At 38.8% G+C, this 21,127-nt stretch overlaps 1 protein-coding gene across 1 annotated transcript in view; it reads left to right on the forward strand.

Moving 5' to 3' along the window:
* AGTR1 (angiotensin II receptor type 1) overlaps positions 1–21,127 on the forward strand; it is a 44,931-nt gene that overhangs the window by 16,958 nt on the left and 6,846 nt on the right. The window contains exon 3 of the mRNA XM_060011392.1: positions 11,719–11,864. The gene's annotated coding sequence lies outside the window, so the exon portion shown is untranslated. The remainder of the gene's footprint in view (positions 1–11,718; positions 11,865–21,127) is intronic.

Here is a 21,127-nt window from a genome sequence, read left to right on the forward strand (position 1 = left end):
GAACATACAACACGTAACTTTAAATGAGGAAATTTCCTTTTCTCATGCAAAAGCATGAAAGTTGGTTTGAATTGACATGGACTTCTGTCCAGGCCAGGGCCTGTGATTTCAGGAAGCATGTATCTCTTTTGAAACTCTAGTGTGTCCTTGGAAATGGCTGCGTAAAGGCCAAACTGCCAAAGTCTATTCCTTCTCCTCTGAGTAAAATCTTTTAGTTGTATGTCAGTAGCTGGTCTTTGTTCTCCTCAGTGCTTGTTGCAAAATACCACAATTTTCATTCTAAACCCAGTAGTATTAGGAAGACAAGTTGAGTTAAAATAATGCCTGTAATTTAATAAGTGTTCTGTCCCTAATAAAAAGCTAGTTAGTCACAGCTTCGTTCAAATCCCTCTCCCCCAGATTTTTCTCCTGGAAGGAGATACTAAACAGCATTTTAGGGAAAACAAACTTTTGTCAATCGCTAAGGATAAGGTAATAAAAGGGTTGAAAATAGCATTTTAAGCATCATGTTTTTTCTTTAAATTCCCTGAGGTTGAACAGATTCTTAAACTTCATTTTTTTAACTGCCCTGAAAATAGTTTGTCTCTCGTTGACTCTTATTCAGGGCAATGTTATATCTTCTTAATCTAGTAGAGTCACAAATTTAAGTCATCAACCTGAGCAAGTAATTGAAATGGTACAATCTTCTCACTCAAAAAAAATAAAAAATAAAAAATCCAGGAGTGAATCATCCTTAAAACTCTCCCAACTTGCAGTCTAGTTTCATGGGTGAAAACTTTGGGAGACCAGTTTGGGAAGCAACCAGAGCCTGGTAGTTTCATACACTTGATCTTATCACCTTCTCACAACAACACTTAAAAGTAACTAGGATTTAAAAAATAAACTTGTTATTTAATATGGTAATAAAGTGTTTTTATGTGGAAAAATAAATAAATAAAATAAAGTATACCTCAGTAGCCCTGAAAAAAAAAAGTAACTAGGACTATTGCCATTGTATTATATTGCTATTTTTTTTAATGCAGACACAAAGAGAATGTAATAGTTAACATCTATTAATTGGACACTTAGTTGGTCAAGAACTGGGTTAGTCACTTTATCTCCATTTTCTTAATTCACAAAAACAAAACAAAACAAAGCTGCAAGCTAGGTTTTCTTATTGGCTTCATTTTTTCACAGACAGTGAGTCTAAGGGGCCCATCTTGCTAACCAATACCAGGGCAAGAACTGGAATTTTGGACTGACTCCAAAGCCCTAGTTCTCATTTCTCTCCCAGATGTCATCCATCAAATTCTTCAAAGCCTGAGATCTTCCTTTTTTTCAATTAACTGCTACACTAGCAGCATTTTTTTTACGTATATGTATACAAGCGAACACTGTGCTAATATTTAATTATAGGTTTATACTGATGTTGGATGCAAGTATAAGCTAGCATCATCTTGAATAATAGTAGAAGAGTCAGGAGCTCTGAAAGTAATGTTCAGGATTGGGTAAAGCAGGTATTTTTCTGTCACATTTCAGTGAGAAAATTAATTCATATGCCACCAGCCATATGCAGAAATGCAACAGGAAATGACAAACTTAACTACTTTAAATAATCTGGTCTGCAATACAGACCAGATTATTCGTGTCCTTCTGCTGTAGAACTGATCATTTGGATTATATAGGCAAGTGGTGTAAGACATTACTAAAATTATCCTTGAATCCTAGCTTTGAGATCTATATAAAACACTAGGCAGTTTGCCTGAGAACACATAGAAAACACTTTTTTAAAGGATTGGGATGGGTTATTTTCCCTTCTGTTAAATATTAGCCTTTGAAATGAACTCAGCTGATCTGCTAAATAACATTTGCAAATTGTTGTGTTTTAATAAAGTGACAGACTGAGAGAGAAGCCACACTAGACCTGCTTATGCTTCTGGAGGCGTTACAGACCAGGAACATTATGCAATAATGCCTTTTAAAAGAAAGGAGCCACTTAGCTTTACACCTTGCCTGGCAACAAATGTAGACACTTACTCCAAACTCGGGGGTAATTAGAATCTATGAAAATCCAGCATCTAAATCCCAAACCCCTGGTGCAATACATACTCAGTAAATTACCGTTTTTTACCTCTAGTATTTTCAACAATTTCATTTAAGTGTGTGAATATATGAGTGTGTGGTGTTTTAGGAGGCCTGCTCTATAATGCTATGGAAAGGTTTCATCACTATTAATCAGGTATGCAGTAAATGGGACACCTCATTTTTTCCATTTCTGGAAGGCTCAGAGCCTTTGCTGCTGCTGGCAGAAGGCAGACCCCAATGCACTATGCTAGAGAAAAATCCCCGGCAAACGTGGAACCCAGTGAAAACGTGGGAGACGCAACTTGCAGTCGCTAGCACTGGCAATCATCGCCACTATTACAGCTTTAATCAGGCAAGCCCAGGCTCATGCATTGGTTTATAAAGTTGCAGCAAAGCCTTATAAATTAAGCCTGAAAGAACATTAAGTTTTAGTCTAATCTTGGACCAACAAGAAATTCTTATTTAAAAACCTTCATAAAAGTAGTCAGATTGGTGTTTTAAGAACTAAACCGAATTACACTGCTTTAACTTTTCTTTTGTTGCAATAGGAAAATAAATGCTTTAAGAATTAAAGTTAAAACACAGAAATCTTAAAATATGTTGGAGGAAAAACTACTTTACAGAAGATAAATTTGTTCCCTGGACTTGTAACTGGCTGTTGATTTCCGGGTTTCTGAGTGTGAAGGTGTACTGTCTCCTAGACAGAGCAGGGAAGACTTGGTACCCTTCTGAATGAAAGGGTGCCTATTAGCTTTTCTCCTTCATTTCCTAAAGTGTTGTGATTTTTATTCCCTGGTGTTATGTTTTTAAAAGATTTTAAATCTTAAAACATAGAAATAGGTGTTGAAATTGAGAGCTGAAAGTCTCAACCAGTTGGGTATGATTTTTTTAAATAGGTAATACAGACCTCTAGTGGTTGAACAGTTTGAAAGCCTCTGCAAGAAGAGGAAATTGTGCATCAGGTGCTTGCATTTTTTTTTTTTTTTTTTTTTTGAATTTTTGCAGTACGCGGGCCTCTCACTGTTGTGGCCTCGCCCATTGCAGAGCACAGGCTCCGGATGCGCAGGCTCAGCAGCCATGGCTCACGGGCCCAGCCGCTCCGTGGCATGTGGGATCTTCCCGGACCGGGGCACGAACCCGTGTCCCCTGCATCGGCAGGCAGACTCTCAACCACTGCGCCACCAGGGGAGCCCAGGTGCTTGCATTTTAAAGAGGAAAAACTGTTGCTAGTTACAATTACAATGCAAAATTCACATAGTTCATACAAATCAAAAAAAGGTAATACTGTGCAGCAAGGGAAGATGGAGCACTTCCCATCCTTTTAGGTGCTCTCAATTCTCCCAAGACAAGCAAGGACCCCTCCCATCAAAGTCCCAGTGAGAAGTCTGGATCTGTATTGGTTTTCCTCTGAAAGATTAATGTCCAATTCACTTGTTATATGAATGGAGCTGGCAGATATCTGCGTTATGTAAAAATAGATTTCATTTTCCTTGGCACACAGTTTTGCCTCCATGAGACTCTTCTTCCTCTAAACTCCAAGGGCTCCCCGTGAAAATGCAAGAGAATCTCACACAGCCACTGCTTGCCTGTCCTTTCCCAGGTTCTCTCCAAGGGGACAGCCACATTCCACTGGACTGGGGCTCAGTGTCTGGGGTGTTTCTCCATCTCTATGAGGTGCAAACTATTGGATCCGTGCACAAGCTTCGGTGATTATTAAATGTCTCTCTAGACCAGCGCTTCTCAAACATGAATAGCTACACGAACTACCTGGAGAATCTTGTTGACATTCAGATTCTGACTCAGTAGGTGTGGAATGGGGCCTGAGATGGCTTTACTAGAAAGCTCCCAGGTGATGCTGACGCTGGCATCCAGGACCACAGCCGGGAGGAGCGAGGAGACGCTCTAACATCTCTAATTTTTTATTACACTTTGTGTTTCACTGATTTCTTCATCTTTCTCTTCTTTTTTTACTTCAATGGCATCTCAAAATTTAATTTTTGACTTTATATAACTTTTAAAGTTCTCTTTCACTTGACTATGTACAAAAATCTCCAGGAACCTGTTATTCAAGTATTGTAAAGTTGACCTTACATTTTAAGAATGGATTCAGTGTCATCTGTTTAGTTTGGTGAGTTCATGGTGGTTGTGAGCACCTCTCTAGCACTTGAAGTAATTAGGCATTTGTAACCACAATTAAATACCTGATTAGCCATACTGGGAGAGTGCCTGAGATCGGATTTGTGCATGCTGAAAAACTACTAAGGGCCCAAGGTAACATCCACATCGTAAAATCAGGCAGAATAAAAAGCACGAGCTGAAACCCTTAAGAGTCAACAGATCAGAGTAAAATATGGGAAAAACATTTCTCAGACAAAATCCATCATCCAAATAAGTTCCCATCATGGCATGTTATCAAGCTTAATTTTGAAATCCATAATTTTAGAACTTATGTCATGGGGTAGTCTTGAAAGCCTCCTACAAACTTTTAACATCCAGTTTCAATCAAAAATAGTATATTAACAGGCTGTAGCATGGAGGGAGTACATAAATTATCATCGTTGCCCTGCACGAACAGTAATTCACAGATCTGGCTCAGACACGACTTAGATGAAATAATTAACCATGTATAGTACTTAACAGTATAAAAGTAATTAATCTAGCTGCCTCATACTGGTTTGGCCTAAATAAACATGTAATAAAAAAAGCCATAGATTTTATTATTTTTTCACTTAACGTTACTACTTTAGTAAGTTGGAATTTTAATATGGCAGAAGAAAGATATCTTTCCCTTAAAAAAATAACACTTTCTTTTCAAATGTTTAAGTACTAACTATAAGCTGAATGAGTTCTGTTTATAATTGTGCACAGATGTTCTCAATTAATAGTATTATGCATTCTGCTTCACAGGAATTTGGCGAACATGATTATTTTGAATTATGGTGTAAATAAGAAAAAAAATCGATTTTTTTAACCACAAGTCACATAGACTCTGTTGAGGTACTACAGTTGTGTGGCGGTATAGCTTTGGCAAAATGTTTCAGATAAACTTGTTTTTTGCCCCATGGGTTCTGAGAGGAGACAACTGGTCTTTGGCTTATAGACCCTTCATCAGCAGGTCCACAAGGTAAAGGGCAGGGTCATTAGTTGGTATGAGGGCAAAAAATAAGGCAAGTATCCCTTTTGGGCAAGAGAAAAGAGCTCGGGTGATTTCTGCGAGGGAGAAAGAGGTGCACCCCATGCAGGTCTTTTTTTAAAGTCCACTCTCAACGTATGGCTGCTCCTTTGCCTAATTTTTTTTTTTAATATTTATCTATTTATTTGGCTGCTCTGGGTCTTAGTTGCAGCACACGGGATCTTCATTGTGGCATATGGGATCTTTAGTTGCCGCATGTGAACTCTTAGCTGCAGCATGTGGGATCTAGTTCCCTGACCAGGGATAGAGCCCAGGTCCCCTGCATTGGGAGTGCAGAGTCTTAGCCACTGGACCACCAAGAAAGTCCCTCCTTTGCCTAATCTTATAGACTATAACATGTTCTATATGACCCCATTGCCTAATCATTAAATTATTATCCCTATTTCATAAATAGACAAAGAAGAGGAGGAAGCTAAGTAATTCTTCCAAAATTAAATAGCACACAAGATGTAGGTCAAACTCAAACCCAGAGACTTCTACTTCCAGGCAAGATGGAGTGAGAGAGATTTACTGTCTCGCCAAAAACAACTACTAAAATATTATATATATATGAATATAGAGATTTACTGTCTCGCCAAAAACAACTACTAAAATATTATATATATATGAATATATATGAATATATATATGAATATATATATATGAGAAACAATGATTTTCAAGACAGTGGACACCAGGCAACAAAGGACAGACAGTAGTCTCTGAGGGAGAAAAGACAAATGAAGTGAGCCCCAGATCACTGCCTGGAGAAAGCTCCAAGTCAGGGCTCAGAAAGGATAATCCAGAAGGAGCTCCCAGGTGTCCCTGAGCTGTGGAGACGGAGCTGGGGTCCAGAGACACAAGGAGCTAGAGATCACAGAACAGAGTACCAGGCGCTAGAGAGCTTTACAAAGAAAGAGCGTGGAAATCTGAAAGGTCCTCCCTGTGTTTCAGTGCATGTGAGTGAGTAATCACCCAGAAGGATTAGAGGGCACACTCCACAGAGATTATCCAGAGCCAGAAAATAGTTGTTGTTCCCACGAGCCTGAGGGGTAAAACTCATGATTCATGGGACATCAGGTAGCATGTTCACAAGGGTTTTGCCTCAAGAACAGGAAAAAATTAGACTAAATGCTTCTCTGGCCCCACCTAACAAAGCTTAAAAGCCAGATCTGAAGGAATCCAACTGTTTGCAAGTAATGTAACTGCTTCCCAGAACAAAGCTGGAGACTTTATATGGGAATACAAGAACATCCAATATCCAACAAGGTGAAGTTCACAGTGCTTAGCATCCATTCAAAAATTACCAGGCATGCAAAGAAGCAGGAAAATAAAATCCATAAAAAGAAAAAAAATCAATTAATAGAAACAGACCTAGTAATGACACAGATGATAGAATTCCATATGTTCAAGAAGCTAGGGGAAAGTCTGAACATATTGAAGAGACATGGACAATATTCAAATGTCTGAAATAGAATTTCTGGAGCTGAAAACTCAAACCAAGACTTCAGACACTATGACCATGTTCCTTCCACTGCCCCCACCATATTCTTCCCTGGATCATGAGTGTGATCCCAGTGGCCTCATACTTACTACCTGCTTAATACTGAAATTCCCAGATAAATACTTCCTTTCAAGAGGGGTTTAGCAGCTGAAGACAACAGACTTCCCGAAGGCGCTCCACATGGGCCCTTTCCCAACCCACTCTGACTCCCCCACCCCCGAGGCCCTTCTCTGGCTCATGGAGCAGATGGCATCACTGTCCATGGACTGACATTCCTCTCTGGCATGGACTCCTCAGTAGAGTAGCTACTGGCAGTCCTCAACGTGGCACCTTCCGAATTATAAGAAAGTTTACATCATCAGACCACCATGTTCCATCTTGATTTTCCATCTCACATGAAAACTCTATAGTTTGAAACAGCATGAAATTTGTTCTCTTCACCCAAAATACAATTAAAATGGAAGTTAGTATTGATACTTTTGAAGCTCCCCACCCTTCCCATCCAAGGCACTATGTATAAAACCATGAACTGTGTTCTTCCAGCCAATGAGGCAATTAACCAAAATGTACATGTTGTCCTTTTACAGAATTCAAAATATGCTCATGAGAATTAAACTATTTTTCCAACCAAGCTAAAAAAAAAAAATCAATTTACTTGTCTAGGAAGTTTTATTAGGGCTAGAATTCCAAGAAATGTACATGCTAGCCAAATATTACTGTTCATCAGACATGCTCCATATGCATCCAGTATTAATCCTGTGTGATTCCCTCAGTCAATGTACCCACTTAACAGCAGATATATTCTCTCTATGTATTGTGTGTGTTCCTAAACCTGCAGTGAATGAATTTAGAAAAAAAGTATCAAAAACACAAACGTAGCCTTGCAACACAAATATGTAGATAATTTCATGCTTGGAGCATCACAGTTCACTTTAGAAACACTTTACTTGACAATGAAGCTTTCAAGAATAAGTATTTTTCAGCACTTACTGAAAATATTTTAAAATCTCACCTCATCACCAGTTATATAACCAGGGCCATGTGGTCATTGTGGCTCTATGAAATGGCATCAGGCCCTTTCACTGCTGATCGTCTTTGGGGCACTAGATGACACCTTTTGAATAGATGTTAAAATAATGTGCAAGAACCGAATATCACAGATTGTGTGCTGTATTCACCCGCGTGGAGACATCACTTTAGTGAAATGCAACAACAGCTCTAGAAAACATAAGTCTCTTTACCAAAATATAAAAAGGAAAAAGGAAAGGTAAGTTGCTGGCAAGATCAAAGAAGCGGGGAGGTGCAGTACCAGCTGCCATTCTGAGACAGTTCTCAGACTCTGCACCAGGCTAGTCTCATGAGAGCAGGGGTGGGTAATACCTCATCCCATCATATCTCTTTGTTTTCCCACTACCTGCTACTCCTTGGTCATGGATTATTGTTGAATGTGGAAATGGAATGGGGGATTACTAACAACAGCACACTTCAAGTATTTAGTGTATTATAAAAACACTGGAATGGGGGTTTGCAGCATCTTGCTGGGGCTTGAAGTCTGTTTTCTATTTTTTTTTTTTTTTTTGCGATACGCGGGCCTCTCATTGTTGTGGCCTCCCCCGTTGCGGAGCACAGGCTCCGGACGCGCAGGCTCAGCGGCCATGGCTCACGGGCCCAGACGCTCGGACCGGGGCACAAACCCATGTCCCCTGCATCGGCAGGTGGACTCTCAACCACTGTGCCACTAGGGAAGCCCGAAGTCTGTTTTCTTAATTGTAAAATTAGGCCTGGATCCTGAGTTGTAAATTGGCAGCCCTTGGACCAAATTTGGTCTGCAAAAGAGTTCTGTTTACTTCCACGCAGTGTTGATTTTTTCTCATTTGCTTTAGTTGAAAATATTTCAAAATAGGATACTCCATGTAAAATTTGAAATTTCCAGCTTATCTTAAAAAATCAGCCTGTATCTTCCCCTGATCACGACTGGCACAATTAAGAATCCCCGTCCCCACCTCCTCTGAGAAAGGGGAAGTGTCCACCACCATGGTCCACCACCATACCCACTTCACCCATCTCTGTTGCTCCCAGCCCCTATTAGTATTTAAATATGTGAACCCTGAAGCATGTAATTTCTAGGGCCCATTCCAGCAGTAAAATGTTATGAATCTCTGACTCAAGTTGTCTCAATAAAAGCAAAAGACTATAGAGAATAATATTTCAACTACATTCTAGGTTAAAACAGACTTTGCTTGGGTAGCCTGACAACCAAGACCCCATTTAGAATATCGTAATTGTGTATGTTTACAGGGACAAAGGGCATACATATAGTTTGTAGGTCACCCACCCGGCGGGTATGGAATTTGATTGTATCGCGAATGTGCCCCTCCTACAGTCTCGCTGTGGCTTCTTCTTTGTCTTTGGATGTAGAATATCTTTTTTGGTAGGTTCCAGTCTTTTTTGTCAATGGTTGTTCAGCAGTTTGTTGTGATCTTGGTGCTTTCGTGAGAAGAGGTGGGCTCAAGTTCTTCCTGTCCACCATCTTGTCTCTGCCTCCCCTGGTGTCTCTAAGGGCGTACATATATATTCCTGTATTTCTCTCAAGAAGAAAAGCAATAAATATGACCCCTAAATTTCCTTCTATAGCAGAAATTTCTGTGACTTCCTGATCTACACTGAGACAAAACTACACTCCAAACCTAAATCGAAAGTCCATAGTTACAGAATGACTTTTTCTGTAAAGAGAACATCTTAATTTGTTGATGTAACATGAAGCATGTTATTTATCTAGAGAATGGCTTTTAAGCGGATCGTTGGCATGCATAGAACAATGCCTACTGAAACAGACTGATTCCTAGACATATTTTCTCTGTATCAGAACCTCTTCATATCCAAAATTATTAGCATACTATGTTATTCTCACAAAGTTCTAATGAACTGCACAAATCTGCCTGCTCTATTCTGAGTACAAAAATATTTAGCCTAACTTGTTTTTCCATTATTTTATATAGTAATAAAGTAATATCAAAAATGTTATTACCAGGGGCTTCCCTGGTGGCACAGTGGTTGGGAGTCCACCTGCCGATGCAGGGGACACGGGTTCGTGCCCCGGTCCGGGAAGATCCCACATGCCGCGGAGCGGCTGGACCCGTGAGCCATGGCCGCTGAGCCTGCGCGTCCGGAGCCTGTGCTCCACAACGGGAGAGGCCACAACAGTGAGAGGCCCGCATACAGCAAAAAAAAAAAAAATGTTATTACCAGAAATAATACAGTGTTTTATAATTATTAGAAAGTGAATCTCATGAAGTCATATTAAAAAACAACAATTACCACATGTTAAGTCAGATAATTCAAGGAAGAGACATATGAATACTAGGGGGGCTCTTGGCAAAGATATTTTTTTCTCTCAATCCTACGCTTTGAAGGAAATTTTTGCCATTTAATTAGTATAAGTAAGCTTCATCAACCAAAGGTCTATAGTATGGTATTTTCCCCCCTCCAGCTTAAAGTACTCTTAAAATCATCTACACTTCAGGTGTTCATACTTTCACTTCTTTTAAAAATGGATCCTTCCTGGATCCTTTACATTGCTTTATGGGATTAACAACAAATTGTATCACCATACTGTATTGTATTGACAGAGCTCTAACATCATGCCAATCTGTTTCTTAGCCATGTGTAATAATGTGACAACTTATACATATATATAAATTTATGGGGTAATTCACTTAGTATTTGGTGGGGACATATGAATATATATTGAGAATATATAAAATGATAGTAAAAATAGATATTTATTGAGTGTTTAATATATGGCAATCTTTTTTCCCCCATATTGTATTTAACCCTCATGTTAACAGCAAGTTTTTATCCTGTTTTAAAAGATGAGGACACTAAGGCTCAATGAGGATGAGTAAATTAGCCAGTTACAAGATTAGTCAGAGGTTGAGCCAGGATCTTACCTTTGTGACTGCAAAGCTTACGGTTTGTTTCCCATGATGCCTGCCAGCCACCAGACTCTGCTAACGTTAATTAAATTAATGTTCCCTTTTAAAATTCTAAGTACTGAATATATACCTCTTGATATATAGATTAACTTTCCACTTCAGCCATATATTAAACTTGTTTTATGGTATATAGTCTGTTCACACTGAATGAGTACAATAAATTATCTTTTGAGGAAATTATTTTAAACATAGAATCTTACAACATTCTTACAAGGGCGAGGTCGAGGCTTTATCATCTCATTCCCATTGGTCAGAGCAAGGTCCAATGAAGGTTTAATGATTTGCCTAAGGTCTCAATTTCTAGAATGGCAAAGAAAAAGCCACCAAGTCCTCCACCCCCCAGCTCCAGACTACTGTTTGTTCTCAGTCTTTTTTTTCCCTCTGTTAAACCCTGCAATCAACAGATTTCTACTCTTCAGCTTCTTAAATTATGTTGCTTTTTTACTTACCACTATTGGTTTTATATATTAAGATTCAGCATCAGCATTTACCATATCTTTTAACTTCCTAATTCTGAGTGCTTCCATCTGATTGCTTATTTTTGAACCTTATGGGCTTTTTCTTTATTTCAGTTTTATCCCAATTATCCAGGAAAGGCTGCCTGAGTCTTCTGAAAGCTCTGATGTTCTCAATGAAAAGACCTTCTGAATGACCTTGTTTGTCTCCCATGGAGTTGCATGTCACAACTTCAAATGTCCCACTAAAATGTTACCCATTTGGCATCAGTATACAGAAAAGGCTGCATTCTGTGATAAGAAGTACAGCAGTGTTTTCCTAGTGAGAGAACAGAGTCCTCAATGGTTTCGGGGAAGTATAATTTCCTCAGATTTAGCTGGTATTTCAAACACAATGGTGCTTTTCTTCTAGAACTAGTCAGTAAGAAATTTGTAGGGAAAAATACCACAGGAACCAATAAACAATTAAAATTTTGGTCATAGAACTCTATTAATATTGGTCCTTTAGAAACACTTTTTTTTTTTCAGAAATGTTCTTCGGCTACAAAAACAACTACTCATTGCCCTTATGGATCAGTAAAGCAGTTGGGCAGAAGAGACAAGTAGCAGAGACTCAAACTAAGTAACTGAAACTCTTTGGTTGACAACTGGGAGAGATTATCATTTGTAACTAGGTATGTTTATCCCTCTCTAACTAGGTATGCTTATCCCTCTCTTACTTTTCTCTACTTGGTTTAATTCTCATTAGAGCCTTGATGACAGGCTACATTCAATGTGTAGAGGAAAAAAAAGCCTAATGTGAATGCAAAGGTGAATTTACATTCAAATATTGTACAGTCAGTTTAGACACTAATGACTCAGATTGACACAGCAGTTGCCTATGGCAGTGACGCCACCAGAGGGCAGGGTTTGACTTCCGGACCTGGTGGCTGCCTTCCTCCAGAGGCAACCTTGGAGTTACTATAAGAGCCATCAAATCCTTAGAAGCCCTTATAATGAATCTAAGCTCAAATTCTCTCTTCCATTGTTCTTGTACAGAATCCTAGAATTCTGGAAAATACTTAGAGAGGATAATTTCTAGAATGAGCTGACACAACAGATATTTAGTCAACTCACAATTTTAGAGCCCCTACTAAGTATTCAGCATGACCTTGAACATTTAAAGGCTACCTGACAGAATTTTATCTTTTGAGGGATCTATAGTTTCCCTGGGAAGATATGAATATAATACCACCAATAAAACAGACTGTATAGTTAACTTACTCCACGAAAGATAAGAACTACACGTCATCAAGAATTGAAAGGGGAAAAAACAAAGTCCAGACCAGAAAGATTTCTCAACATCAGTACCACTGACATCTTAGACTAGATAATTCTTTGCTGCAGGGGTCTATCCTGTGCCTTGTAAGATGATTAGCAGTATCTTTGGTCTCTACCCACTAGATGCTAGTAACACTCCCTCCTCCCTTTCCCCCTGTTATCAGAACCAAAAATGTCTCCAGACATTGCAAAATGTCCCTGGAGGGCAAAATTACCTGATAGAGAAGCACTTAACCAGAGTATATAGAGATGACCTTACAAAAAAAAAAAAAAAAAAGAACTGAACCTCGAAACTTTAGAATGTCAGAAATGTAAGGACCTGCTCTCTAAGCCTCAGTTTCCTCATATGAAGAGTGGGAATAATGGTGCCTTCCCTCATAGGTCTTGTATTAGTTTGCTAGGACTGCCATAACAAAATAACAATAGAAATTTATTTTCTCCCAGTTCTGGAGGCTAGAAGTTCAAGATCAAGTTGCCAGCAGGGTTAGTGTCTGGTGAGACCTTTCTTTTTCACTCGAAGACAGCCACCTTCTCACTGTCTTCACATGTTTTTTTCCTCTGTGCAAGCACATTCCTGGTGTGTCTTCCTTTAATAAGGACACCAATCCTACTGGATTAGGGCCCCAACCCTGTGACCTCATTTAACCTTAATTACCTCTTTAAAGGCCCTATCTCCAAATATAGTCACATTGAGGATTTAGGCTTCAATGTATGAATTTGGGGTTGGGGGGACACAATTCAGTTCATAACAGGGCTCTTACAGAGATGAAAGCAATTAGCACAATACTTGGCATATAGTAAGCATTCAATTAATCATAAATGTTCCTATTGTTAATATTAAGCCACTATTATTATAAGTCCCCCATGTGAATCAGATACCAGCTGAAGCACTGAAGAGTATAAAACAATAAGTTTATTTGAACACTTGTGTGTAACTTTGTGCTGAAGTTGTGCAGCTAAAAAGTTTAAACTGACATTTTCCCCATTGACGTAGCTAATTATTTCAAAGATGTTCTGGCTTCCTTGATGCGAAGGTCAAAGGGCAGTAGATCCTGCATCCCCAGCATCTGATGAGTAGTAAATGACCCAGAAATAAGCTTTTAAGTGCTTTGGGGAATTTCTTTGTGTAAAGAAATTCTGTGTAAATATTTCTTGGGAGTGAGGGTGATTAAGTTCACCCTCTTAATTTGATTTATGTTTCACCTATCTCACAGGAGATAAGAACAAAAATAAACTAGGGAGGAAAAGAAATAAACAGTTTTGAACAGTTGTGGTCTTTAGTTGGAACCAAAAAACCGTGGAGATTTTGAAATTGCAAAGGAACATGGGCCTTCTTCTGCCAAAAAACTTGTTTATAAAAACTAGAGAGTGTTAGATATTTCTACCACTGGCTTATCATTTGAAATTTCTGCTGGCTCAAGTGAAAGTGTGCTGTCCGATATCCTACTGTGGGATTTCCTCCTTAACCACAGTTGCTTTCCGATCAGAGGCTTGTGACTTTGAGGACCAGAACGCAGTCGGCTTAGCCAGCCAGAAGAACAAGAGGAGAGGTTTCATATCTCATGATAAAAAGGAAGCACTAACGGGGGAAAAAATGGAGTCAACGCTGACAGTTGCTGAGTTGAACAGTTTTATTGTTGGTAATAAAAGCAGAAATTGCTTGCTGAAAGTGAAGGTGACAAAAGACAGAAATTGCTACGGCAAAGTTAAAAACAAGAGGAGATGGTGGTCTTGGTGTGGTACAGAATGTTTGAAAACATTCACCTTGTCCTTAAAGAGCTGCTGCTGTATGAGTAATGTGCCACTTCACTGCATAACCTTGTATGCAGAAATGCTATATTTCCCCTGTACAAACCAAGGGATGCATTTATTCTACGTTTAGAGGAGAAACAAACAATCGAAGGCAAAGAGGTGCATTATCTTATGCAGTTCTCTTGGAAACAGTTCATTTTTTTGTCCTGCTCAGACTGCACACAAATACTGGGAATATATTTTAATTTCAAATCTGATAGGTGACATCTGGTAACTCATTTATTGCTAATGAAGTTTTCACAGGAAGCAGCAGTCACCGGTATCTCATCGTATTTTTCAGTTGGCAAAGTGTTGTTTACCTTTTATTGGCCCAGCATCCGTGCCTCTTATCACAGGGTGATTAATTAGAGAACACAAGTAGCCCCACATAGAAATGAATGGAGAGGTAAATAATGGGAGATAGAATGGTCTAAACTTTTTTTTATTAAAATCAGTGGTGTAGTATCACTGTAATTTATATTTTAAAATTATATAGGTATTCAAGAACATGATTAGAGCTGGAAAAACTGGTCAAGAAGCTCATTAGCAGTGCCTTCAAGCCCCTCTCTGAGCCTTTCCACCCCTTTCTGGTCCTTTAGCTTCTTCTCCTTCCAGAATCACATGCAGTTTTCCAATCCTTCTTATCCATATTTGCTTGCAAGGGAAAAATTGGTCATTTATACCACAGTGGATTATAATAATACTAACAAAAGTCTTAAAGCTACAGGATCTCATAGCATCTCCACATACATGATCTCATTTGATGTTCACAATGGTATTGTGAGCCAGACTGGACAGATATTTTTTCACTTCATCATTATCATGAACTTCATTATCATTATTTTCCAGATGAATAAGATGAGTCGTAGGTTTGGTGAAAAGCTAAAAACTTCATAGCTCGTAAGAGGTAAATCGTGTACTTGATTCAGGTCTTTGGTTCCCAGCACCACGCTCTTCCACGGCCTTAACTCTGGCTCTCACCTGAGTCAGCATGTCTTCTCCTGCAGGTAGATCTTGGTTCTAATGGGGGTATAGATGTGGGTATCATCCACCCCACCCCAGTTAAAGAAATTCCAGACATCTAGGAGTAGGTGCAAGGGTTATTTGACTAGATGGCTCCTGTTCGGCTCCCCTTAGCTACTCCAATCCTGAAATACACAGTTCAATGTGTAATTCTCAAGCTGCATTTAGGAATTTGTCCTATTTCTTCAGGTTTTAATGCCTCAAAGGGGCCAAATGAAAACATTTCAGCTGATGGCACTTTTGTTGTTTGTTGTATTTGGTTTTGCCTATGAGTCATGACAGGCACAGAGCACATAAGCAAGGGTTACAGATGAAGATGCCAGTAGGGCAGTGGTTTTTAAATGTTAGCATGCATCAGAATCACCTGGAGGGCTCATTAAAATTTTGTGGGACCTCACCCACAGGGTTTCTAATTCAGTAGGTCTGTGGTGAGGCCTAAGATTTGCATTCCCAAGGGATTCCCAGGTGATGGTGACGCCGCTGTTCCAGGGACCACATTTTCAGGACCATTGCTAGAAGGGCTAGGTAGGTGACTTACATGAGGGAAGCACATGTGCTGTGCTGTCCAGTTCAGTGGCCTGCCCCAAGTGGTGACTGAGCACTCGAAGTGTGGCCAGTTTCAACTAAGATGTGCTGGAAACAAACTATACTCTGGCTTTTGAAGACTTGGTACAAAAAAAAAAAAAAAAGGACACTATCTCAATAATTGTTATATTGATTACATGTTGAAATGACAATATTTTGGGTATATTGGGTTAAATAAAATATATTACCAAAATTAATGTCACTTGTTCCTTTTTATTTTTTAATGTGGCTACTAGAAAATGTTTAATTACATATGTGGCTCACATTGTATTTCTTTTGAACAGCACTGACCTAAAGAATCAGAAAATAGAGAATGGTGGGGATTAGTGAACCACAGAGTATTCAAATCCCAAAAGCTATAAGCACTTTGGGGGCCAAAGAAAATATATCTGTCAATCAGATTTAGCCTGAGGGTCCCACGTTGTACACAAACATTTGCTGCTACAACGTAAATGTAGAAGCTATACAATATCTTATCATTTTACCTTTCAGCATTAATCAAGTACCTTGTTACAATTCTTGAAGCAAAAGCATTAGATTACAATAATCAAAAATATTTCTGCTGAATTTCTGAATGAAAAAATTCCATTAATCTTTTGAAGTTCTGAGTTTTCTTTCATGAAGTTCATTTCATTTAGCCTTGCATTATAGAAAGCTTATATTTTCAAAGTGTCTCCATACCTTCCAAAGACCTCACTTTTTAACTTTAACAATCTATGAAATAGAGGTGAGAACAGGTATTGGTATTCCCATTCCAAATACTTTGTAATATTTAAGGGATAACAAAGTAAGAGATTAAGTTACCTATGTATGATTTTAGTGACAAAACAAGCCATTGGACAGGACTCTATTCCAGTGCTTTCTCTGTCAAACCATTCTAATCTCTCTCCATTTTTATGACATTTTAATGTAAAAAGTAAAATTAAAAGTAGTATACAAAACTGTATTTGAAAAAAAATGTAACTCTGTGATAAAAATCAAATGGACATAACCCTTACAGAATTCATTTTCTTGGCACAAAAGTCCATTTAGCTCATCAAAACACTGACAATATGATACTTTGAAGTATTATTCTAAATAGTATATTACTGTGAGGTTCCTCTGCCCTCACCTCTATGTTTTATCTGGGCAACTGAACCACTCTGAGTATATGCTAAACTTTAAAAAGTTGTATTTTCCCCACAGAGAATCTGAGAATAGGTTCATTTTGAATAAGTTATTTTAACAATAACATATTGTGCCACCTTTTTCATAGGATGATATAATCTTGACTCCCTAACTGCAGGGCATACTTTTAATTTTGACTTGCAGCCATGAATCAATCTGTCTTTACCCTTTCACCTGGAATTGCCAGTGAATAACACAAGGGATGTCTGAGAGGCTCATAGTCTTTGACCATAAATGGAGTGAAAACAGCTAGTCTAGATGGCGTCCAAACCTATAATCTTGACCTCATCAACCTGGAGTCACAACCAGCTATCCAAATGCTCTGCTGGGGAAACATTTCTTTGGGTTAATAGTTAATCTAAAAAATGGGGTGGGGGGGGAACGCACTGTCACTATAACATAATGAGCTTAAGTAGAGTTTCTTTATTCATCTTCAGTAAAAGGTAAAATTCTTTTCATTTCATTTTAAATAAAAAAGAGTTTTTATATTTAATTACAGAATGTTATTAACTCATTGTGATACTAATAATATCTGTATCAATAGACAAACAAATAGCTGGCTGATTTAATGATTTATTGGGTAATTTCTACTTGTCGAGCCATTATTGTATACCTTTTGTATACCTACCTAATATATATCTTTTGTAGATTGTATACAAAAGATGTATACCTATTCAGAAGAGAGATTATGAAATTTCAGTGTTTCAGGAGATTTTCTGAAGCATGTACCAGCTCCCCGACGATACAGAAACCTAGAGAAGCTAAGTGACTGGTTCAAGGTCACCTTGCTAGTGAGTGGGAAAGCCAAAATTAGAACCCAAGTCTCCTTACACATTGTGCAGGACCAATTTGTAGACTATCATCCAAAGAATATTTCTGCTTCAATTAGGACACTGGGTAATTTGGGGAAACATGTACAATATACTGAATATTTAATCCTTCTAGCTTCATTTAAAATTTATGGTTATCTGATTTGCATAACAGTAAAAACTTTAATCTGAAATGAATTGCCATGTCATATACCATATATGGTTATATGCCATAACCTCTAACATAAAACTCATAATACATAATTCTATACTATTATCATCATTTCTTAAGGGTATAAATTAATTAGTGCATCCTTTCCTTCCCAATAACTTTTCTCATACCTCTTAAAGTGGAATTTGAAAAGAAATAAGCAGTGTCTGCTCCCGATTTAAAGTCTCAAAGAGGCAAATGTGGAGTGGCTTCACAGATGAAATCTGGGCTTTTGTTCACAAGTTGGATAAAGCAGCTGTTGTTGACTGAGATGCCCACCTAGGAGCTGCGTTTTTCATCTTTAGAAAAAGAAAAGCTTGTAAACAGTCTCCGAAAGCCATATATTTAAAATGAGGGGGCTTCCCTGGTGGCGCAGTGGTTGAGAGTCTGCCTGCCAATGCAGGGGACACGGGTTCGTGCCCCAGTCCGGGAAGATCCCACATGCCGCGGAGCGGCTGGACCCGTGAGCCATGGCCGCTGAGCCTGCGTGTCTGGAGCCTGTGCTCCGCAACGGGAGAGGCCACAACAGTGAGAGGCCCGCGTACCGCAAAAAAAAAAATAAATAAATAAAATGAGGTTTCCTCCACCTTGATGGCCAAGATACTGATCTTTCGAAATGTGGTTATGATTCCCTCAGGGAGATTCTATGAGTCCATAAATTTGAGGAAGTTGGAAGTAGTAAAGGACAGGGGTTCATGTATGTACAAGCTTTCTTCCAAGTTAGATGTTATTTTCCTTTTCTCCTAGTCTCTGGAACACTACTCTTTCTAAACTCACTGAAGAACCTTCCATTGCCTTCTATATTTAACATAAAAAGAATATTTTCTACTAACACCAGTGCGTCAAAGGAAGATTATTAAGCACCTGGTTAGACTTAATCACATATCTTTCATCCCTATCTTTCCTTTCTGAAATTTAAAAAAAAATCATACTACAGAAATAGCCAAGAGTTTAGGATAGCCATGAGTGGGAGGAAATAGCATAGGAATGAAGAGAGTTGTTTGGCGAGCTTGGGATATTCATCACAACTGACTTGTTTAAACTATAATCTATGATAAATTGGAGCTTCTCGAGTGGAGAGAAATTTAATTGTAGTTTAGTGTTATATTATTAGATATTAAAGTACTGAATAATTTCCAAGAAGCAAAAATTTAGGATTAATATTTTACTTTCCTTGAAATTTATACCCTGACTTGGAAGGAATTTCTGAATTTCCTTTCTTAAAGCTGAGTTCTTTAGGTTCTTGGGCTGTTTTGGACAAAGCAAAGGGGAGGACTGGTTGAGAATGACAGAATATTTAACCACCGTCACTACAGTTGGTTACATATGGTATGAGCAGAAATAAAAAAGTAGCTTGCGCTGTTTTCATTTCTTGTGAGGGCAGGCCACGGTGGATGACATTGACTTAGGAAGAGGGCCAGACACCACTACTTACCACGTAGACATACCACACTTGCATTCATTAAGTTTGAAGAGATTGAATCTTAAGTATGTAATTAGTATGGCATTAATAATTTTAATAAAATATCTTTTGTGTTAAGAGAAAGATTAATCTGGGAATTGCAGAGGCAAACAAAATCATCTCCAAGAAAAGTACTTAACGTAGAGAAGTTAGGCGGGAATTGCTGACCAAAAGCACTGCATTCTCCTGTGGATCTGACTTGAGAGTAATTCTGGTCACCTGCCTTATGATGCAGGCTCTTTGCCATGCTCCCTTCGTCATGGCTGCCAGCATTACGGGCCTGGAGGAAAGTGTCACCCAGAAAGGCCTGGATGCTTCATCAAAGGTCAGGATGGGGCAGGGAGCGCAAGAAGAGGGACAAGACTATACTTCAAAGCTTATTGGATCCAAGAAACTTAACCATTATCACCAAATAATGTGTAGGGCAACTTCCAGTCAAGATGAAGATAATGGATTAAGCAATCATGGATATTACCTTTTTTCTCTAAATACATAAAATTCCCATTACAGCTCCATATAAGAATTGAGACCACAGGGGCCAGAGAAGAACCAACACCAGATACACAGCTGAGATAGAGTTCTAATGACTTTACCAGAATGGAAGTAAAGGCCATTAAGCTCATGTACTGAAGGCCACGGACACTGGGTTTCCTGGTTAAAGCCAGGACTGGAAAATTACTTCCCATTGTGACCAAAGGCTAAAATCTGTAGACGGGCAAAAATTTGAGAATGGGTAGAGGGCCTAATCTGCAGTATCTGCAAAGTAAGGGGTTGGAAACTAGGCTGAGAATTGGCATTAAAACTTTTCCAGATCAAGTGAGTGTTGTATGCCCAAGCAGAAATTTTACCACCACTGCCATCCACTCAGGCCTACTAAAGAAGTTAATTCCTACTAGAGATTAACTCGCAAAGATTATGAAACCTAAAATGAAGGCAAATGCCAAGTAACAGCGTCTATAGATGAAACAAATAGAATTTATACCTGAAGAACTACAAATAGTAAAGCAATTGGATAGGGGCTTTTCACACACAGATGTTCAGAACGGTTAAGGAGATAAGGGTAGAAATAGACCCATAAAATAAGAACAGAAGGTTAAGAAATAAGAACAAGTGGATTTGAAAAAGAAACAAGTAGAAACCCTAAAAATTTGAATGCCAACTTCTATGATTCAGTGAATTCACAAATGGATACTAACAGTTGTTCCCTGTAGAATGCCTCATTCATTACTAGGGGAAGAACACACAGGAGCAGAAACAGTTGCTTTCTAATGTCTGAATTATAAGATAGGAGCAATAAAGAGAATGCCTTTTGAACAGGATGGTGTATTGAGCTGTCCAGCACTACAGGCAAATAACAAACACTGGCCTACTCTTTTTGATATTTAAGAAAGATATTTTGGGGCACAGTGGTTAAGACTCCATGCTCCCAATGCAGGGGGCCTGGGTTCGATCCCTGGGCAGGGAACTAGATCCCACGTGCATGCCGCAACTGAGAGTTCACATGCCACAACTAAGGAGCCCCAGAGCACAACTAAGGAGCCCGCCTGCTGCAACTAAGACCCAGTGCAA

The sequence above is a fragment of the Delphinus delphis genome, chromosome 4 (genome assembly GCF_949987515.2).
Source record: "Delphinus delphis chromosome 4, mDelDel1.2, whole genome shotgun sequence".
NCBI lineage: Eukaryota > Metazoa > Chordata > Mammalia > Artiodactyla > Delphinidae > Delphinus > Delphinus delphis.